Source organism: Populus euphratica, unplaced genomic scaffold (genome assembly GCF_000495115.2).
Source record: "Populus euphratica unplaced genomic scaffold, PopEup_1.0 scaffold259.1, whole genome shotgun sequence".
Taxonomy (NCBI): Eukaryota; Viridiplantae; Streptophyta; class Magnoliopsida; order Malpighiales; family Salicaceae; genus Populus; species Populus euphratica.
In genome coordinates this window covers 29,817-37,328 of record NW_011500143.1, presented here as the reverse complement: position 1 = coordinate 37,328, position 7,512 = coordinate 29,817, and positions in this window count along the sequence as shown.

The window sequence follows — 7,512 nt, the reverse complement described above, 5'->3', positions numbered from 1 at the left end:
CGTTACATCAACTTTTAGATTATTTTAGTTTTTTTTTTTATCAAAATAAATATAAACATTAATTTAGTTTTTTTCATATAAAAATAATAATTAAAAGTACATGCATTGCGATGCAAAACGGTGTGCAGCTAGTCGTTCGGTTTCAAAAGTAACTAGCTATATTATTTTAATATTCAGCTCAAAGATCACCCACGCAAGTCTGGTAAATAATAATTAATGCTTGCGTTTTTGTTGTTTCATTTTTATTTTATCATATATTTTTCCTAATAAAGTTGAAAGTATTCTCTGATATTTTGATTATGTATCACGAATAATTGTTGTTTGTTTTATATTTTAAAATTATTTAAAAAAAATTAAATTTTTTTTATTTTTTTATTTATTTCAAACTAATATATTTTTAATGTTTTAAAATCATTTTAATTTATTAATGTTAAAAATAATTTTTAAAAAATAAAAAAAATATTTAAAAAATAAGTATAATTACATTTCTATGAAATTATATGCACACCATCACACCCCGAATTGATATACCTTAAAAATACTGCATTTCTCTAATGCTTTATGCAGATAATTTCCGCATTCGTTTATAGAAATGACTGTCCTGTTTCTTCAATGCATATAGGTGTGTTTTTACCTATATTTGTCTACAATTTTATAAACTGAACTCGTAGATTTTATTTTACTCTACCGAGGACACGAGTGCTTTATCAACTTCATGATTACATCGCGTGGGATGCAACCAATATTATTCACTCTCTCACCAAACATCCTTCATGGCTTTATTTATTTTTTTAAAAAAAATATTTTAATATTTTAAGTTTTATTTTGAATAACTTAATTTTAATTAAAGGTTAATTAATTTATTTTTATTTTAGAATAGATTTATCATGAATACTAAAAATGTTTTGAGTTAAAATAAATTTTATATAAAAAATATTAAACCTTAATTTTTCAGTCACCACAGTAAATAAAATCTATGTAAATTAAATGAGGTGTTATTTGCCTTAGTTAGCAATACATCATCTTATTTTTTTAAAAAAAAAATCACATCATTTGTTTTAATTAAAAAAAAAACTCAATCACGTAGGTATTGAAAAAATAGGGTGGATCCTTTATTTGACTGGCCTAATAGCACTTAGCCTTTGTCTTTTTTTAAAAAAAAAATTTCTAATTATTTTTTTAATTAATTTATGTGGTTTTTTCTTTAATTTTTTTATTTATATTTAAACTAATACCCCTTCTCTCTTTTGTTTTGTTTAAAGAACCTATTTCACATGAAATTTTTTTTATTGTACATTTAAATTTTAAAAAGTTTTTATGATTTATCTACATATATGTGTGTGTGTGTGTTATCTTTTGTATAGATAAAATTTATTTTAGAAAATAAAAAATTATTTTCAGATAATATTTCTAAAATATGCAGTCTTACATAATGTTTTTTTTCTCATTTTATTTTATTAATTTAATTTTTATCTCTATTTCTATTATTGTTTGCTTAAATAAAAAAATTATTTTAAAAAATAAATCTAGAAGATACAACTAAGTAAATTTCAACTTGCGAGATTAAATATTTTAATATATATATATATATGTCTTTTATTTTTTTAGTCATATTTATGGGTTTTTATTATTATTTATTAATACATATATTTCTCAATATATTTAATTACATATATGCATAAGTTTTTGGATATTTAAGGGTTAATGTGTAGCCTAGAATTGTTAGTAGCTTGGAAGATAAGCATATTAAATTTGATTATGATACATTCACTAATATTTTGGATATTTCAAATGAAAGATCTAGAGTTTTTAAGATAAAGATAATATCTAGATCTAGAGTCTTTAAGATAAAAATAATCTAGAGTCTTTAAGATAAAAATAATATCTATAATTGACAATTTTGTTTATAATAAAGCTATTGTCTTGCATATTGGTTGACATGACTTTGCTCCTAAAACAAAGATTACGAGTCAGGACTTGCTACTATAACCTATGATAATTTTTAGGATCATTACACATAATATTTTTTTTTAAGAAAGGACAATATAATAAGGTCACATTTATGGACATGTGCTTGATTGATTATATGATAAAAGGTTGTCCGATTAACCTACCATAAATTATGATGAAAAACATGATCATGACACATGATGAAAAAACAAGAGTATTTCCTTACAATTAATGTTTTAACTTTCATCTTTGAATAATTTTGAGATATTACTAACAACATGAATAAGATATCATTTTTCAAGTTCAGGGAGACAAGTAATGAAACCCTCATTAAGCTAATAATATGCTTGGTTAATAATAAGTTTTTAAACATATTTCATACGAAGAACACATCAACAAACATGATGGAAATCCAAGAAGGAAGCAAAGTAAAGATTTAGTTTAAATATTTATTTCAGTGCTTAATATAAATCTTTAAATCCTACTTGACAGCACAATTAAAAGAATGCACACTTCACTCTGCATGTATTAAAGAATTGATAAATAATATGATATAATTTAAGATAAATGGTTTAAAAAATTCATTTAGGTTAATTTATCAAAATTAAAACTCTATATGAACCGATTAATTATATGGTATGACCAAATAAAATGGTTGACTATTTTAGTTGTCAGTGGAGCTATAATAACTATAAGTGACTAGTTTTTTAAAGTGTATTTTCTCATTCTCACTATAAGAGTATGTATTTTCATTCTCTCTACACTTAAACACTTTCTAATCCTATATGTGTTATATTGTGAGATACTGAGATACTATAAGTTTTAATTGTAATATATACTCGAGAGTTAGAGAAAAACTCTTGGTTTTGGTGATGTATTTAAAATCATGAAGATGACATATCTTCAGGTGAAAGAAAAATCTTGAAGCGAAAATGTCTTTAAATTATATAAAAATTTTAATGTGAATTTATCAAATTCCCATTATATTGACAAGTTAAAAAATACAATCCTTAAATATAGTTTAGTACTTGAGGTGTAGATTTAAAATTTTTTATGCTGTGTTAAAAATGTGTTTACAAATTCTCTCCCTTATCTTTTAACTTTAAGTAATTTAATTATATTATTGGTTATTACATGTTTGAATTAATATGCATTATTTGTTAATAATAATAATATACTTAATTTACCTCTATCTTAATTGTTATAATTACCCTAGTCCTTGAACAACAAGAAGTGTTCTAACAAAAAAAAATAGTTTTCATGATGTTTTTGGAAGTGTTATATCACACTTTTGTTGGTGATTCAATAAATGTTGCTGAATGCACAATGAGTAGAAAATTTTTATTTTTTTTAATTTGATATATTTTTAATTTTGTATTTTAATATTTAACTTGCTAAAAATTAAATTAAATTTTTTTTTATTTTATTTTTTATAAAATTATCATACGCTTATGTAATTTATATTTTATCACCAGACAAGATGATGGAAACCTTTTAAAAATATATGTAATATTGATAAGCATTTGTTTTTGAGGTAATTATTATATTTTTTTAATTTTTTTATATTATTATTTTAAATATTATTAAATTAATCATATTTATTCAACCAATTCAATTCAAGTCCATTAGTAGTTTTCAGTCCTTCTTTGGAAACACCCGGGTCACCTCAGTATTTGTCTTTATATACATATTAGAAAAAAACAAACGGGTCGCCGATCTATTATTTCCTAACTGCCATCGATTCCTTATTAAAAACACGGCCGACAATTTCAGTTTTTTTCACAGCTTCTGGGTGTCCGTACATGGCATCATTTAAAGCTTCTCTGTAAGTTTATTAATTGACCCCCACCCGCTCCCTTCCTCCTCTCCTTTAATATGCTTTGAAAAAATGGTGTCAACCGGCGAATGAGGAGGTAATTCTTGTCGTGCATCCACGGCTGAGCACTTATGGTATTAATAAAGAGGATTTGACATGTCGCCCATGCTCTACCTACACGAGCATTGTAGTTGAGAGACTTCACGTGGCCCCTATATTGTCTGCTTTAATTTAGGATTTTTTTTTTAAGAGTTATAATAGGGTTACAATTGTTTTTTAAAATATTTTTTATTTAAAAATATATAAAAATAATATATATTCTTTGTTCTTTAAATTTATTTTTAATATAACCACATTAAAATTATCTAAAATTACTAAAAATATTAATTTAAAATAAAAAATTAAAAAAATAACTTTTAAAACATAAAAATAAACCAACTTTTAAAAAAATTATTAAAAAATTATAACCTTTGTATATATTTTTTTCTTAAAATAGAGAGCAGAATATCACACCTAAACCCATTAACCATTTCTATCCTTCACTTCAGCAGCCATTGTTAAAGAACAAGGAAACAAATCTCAACAAGTAACCCTCTTTCTCCAACGGGCCACAATCTCTTTTCCTTGACTCAGTCTCTCTCTGATAAGCTCTCTTCCTGGTTTTTCTCATGATTTACAGCCAAGCTCGAGAGTTCCGAGTATCATGAAGTTTTTTGCTGTCTTGTCCCCTCGTCCCCTCTCCTGTAATCTCATCTATGCAATCTCGCCCCTGATGTTCCGTCTCCTTACCAACAAATATAAGATGGTTTTGGAGACGAGTCGACTCAGAGAGTAAATTAGCTGTAGTTTTATGAAGAAAAATGAGTAGTTAGTTAACTGAAAAGGTCTCTTTTATGTTCTTGTAAGTTTATCCAAAATCGGAAAGGAAGCACCGAATCCCTTGAGAAGCTCATTCAAAAATGATTGGCCATGGCCATCCTTGAAAATTTATTAGGGTTGAAGAATAAGCTGAACATACAGCAAAGATGATGAAAGCAACATCTGATACAAGTTTGATCACGACAAAATAAAATAAATTCATCATTCTCAAATCCAAAAATCCAACCAGCTGCTCTCTCACAAGTGTTTTAGAAGCCATGTTTATGATTTACAGTTGATCGTGATTTTTTATATAGATTTTCAAGAGATTGAGATTTGGGAGATTAAAGATTTTTAATTTTAAGATTTAGATATTGACAAGTGGAGAAGAGATAAGAATTCGAAGGATAAAAGACCGATCTCGTCCCTTCGGTTCAATACCCTAATTTTTGTTTCCTTTTTTCTTTTACGTCTATTAATATTTTTTATTGCTTTTCTAGATTAAAAAAAAAATTACTTTTAATAAAAATTAATATTTTATATTGTATGTCCTATAATTAATTTCTATAAATCCTAAAATTAATAATTAAATAAGTTTTTAGTGGCTACTGATAATAACAACTACAACACTCAAACCTAAAACTATAAAAGAGTAAATCTCTTAAGAGTAAATCTCTTAATCTCATGCTCTTATTATTATATCACCTATTAGATAGTTCGAATATTACATAGTATTAATTATACTAAATAGCATTGGATTTAACTCTTATCTTATCTTGTACATAGTATGTATTAAATTGAAATTTTTTAGTTTGGTAAACATTAAATAAGATAGAATAGTATATTATAATGATAATAATACTCATGTATTGTCTAATGTTTGAAATATAAACTATAACATATATTTTAATCTAAAAATATTTATTTTGTTTTTAATATTTTATTTTAGAAAATAATTATTAGTATTTATTTAAATATTAATTTATTTTAAACAAAATCAACAAATTCTTTTTATGGTAATCAATTCGTTATTATGTTAACCGAAAGTAAAGGGAGACCAAGATCCTCTCAATTAAGTGTTTCCATGATCCTCCGGTAAACCTCAACATCATCATGATTCATGAACATGCGATGAGTCACCCTCTCTTTTGAGACCATAACAACTCTTCGATCTCCCCATCATCCTCGACACTCTTTTTAGCCCTTCTCGCCATATTATCATAAAACGCCTCTCCATGCGCCGGCCTTTTAAAGGGTCATGTCACCTACCGTGCACGACACTAGACCCGCAACCATCACCATCTTCTTTTATTCATGATATATTATTGAAAATATCTTACAGTTAATTGGTAAATGGCATGTTACATTGATTTTATTTATATAAATTATATTTATTATTAATAATTTTTTTAATATTTAATTAATAAATTTAATATATGATTAATGAATCTAGAGTCAATATAAATTTCATGAAATAAAAATGTTTTACATATAATATTATAAAATTACTATAATTATAAAAATTTTATTGCATCAAAAGAATATTTTCAAATATTCATGGATAATATTTTATTATGACTAGACATTAATTAGAGCTGTTAAGGCTGACACAAATTATATTTTCTCTTTTATGAATAAAAGCAGATGCTCTTAAAAATTGAGACATGAGAAATACCTGAAACTAATATACAAGTGCTTGTTATATGACATGTATATTGAATTAACCTGCAAAAGAATTTCATGTGGAGATACCATTTATCTCTATGAAAAGGCTTACGTGATAGTTGTGATCTTTAGATTTGATATTACCAAGTTAACTTATATTGAGAGTATTATACTTTGATCTTAACTACATGTTGTCCTACTTTAAAACAACAAACAAGGATATATTGGTTATATTATAAACTATATGAATGTATCTGAGTAATCAAAAGAAGATTTATCACCCTAAGTGAATTAAAAAAATTATTTTATTTGTTCTCAAATAGTTTTGATGGTGAAATTCTCGGCCAATATGGAATGAGATTTAAAAATAATTTTAAATCTTATTTAAATAATCAATAACTATAGTGTTAAGAACTAAAATGATTTAACAAAGCACACATACTCCATGATATTAATGTCTAAGTCAAAACATTCTTGATGAATGAATAATAATTATAATGAGAAACCGGATACTAAAAGGTTCAATCAAACCACTTATGATTTTTCTATTATATGAGAGGATCATGACAGGTTGCTAGACATTGCACTTGATCTACAAATATAAATTAATCAATTATTGAATAATTAATATATTATTTTTAAAAATTTTAATTAATCCTATTTCATTTATAAATCACACATATAAAAACCATTGGTTAGAAATTAAAATAGAATGATTAATCAAGTGCGATTTGATTGTAAATAAATTTTATAAACTGAAGACTAGAATGTAATTAATATAATGAATTACAATTCTAGAACTAGAAAAAAATTAAAAAAGAAATTGATTGAATAAATTTCTAAAATTATCTTAAAATAATATATGTGATATTATTTAAGGTGGAAATTGATTTTTTTTTTTGTCATTTATAGGGTTTTAAGTTTCTTTATAAATTGAATATTATGCCTCTTACAACAATACATTACATGACAATACAATAATATATTACAGAAACACCAAAACATAAAAAAAAAGTGAGCACTCAAAGGTATAACCATCTCTTTCTCCAAAAAATGTTTAAATATTTCTCGCTAATAGTTTGTGTAGATTATTGTTGGAGGTCGGAAACTTAAACAACTTGTTGTTTGTGATAACCTAGTGACACGACTAAAAAATTGATGTCTTCTCCCAAGTGCAGGAGTGTCGAAGTAATAAATAACCTGGTAAGACCGGGGTCGAACCA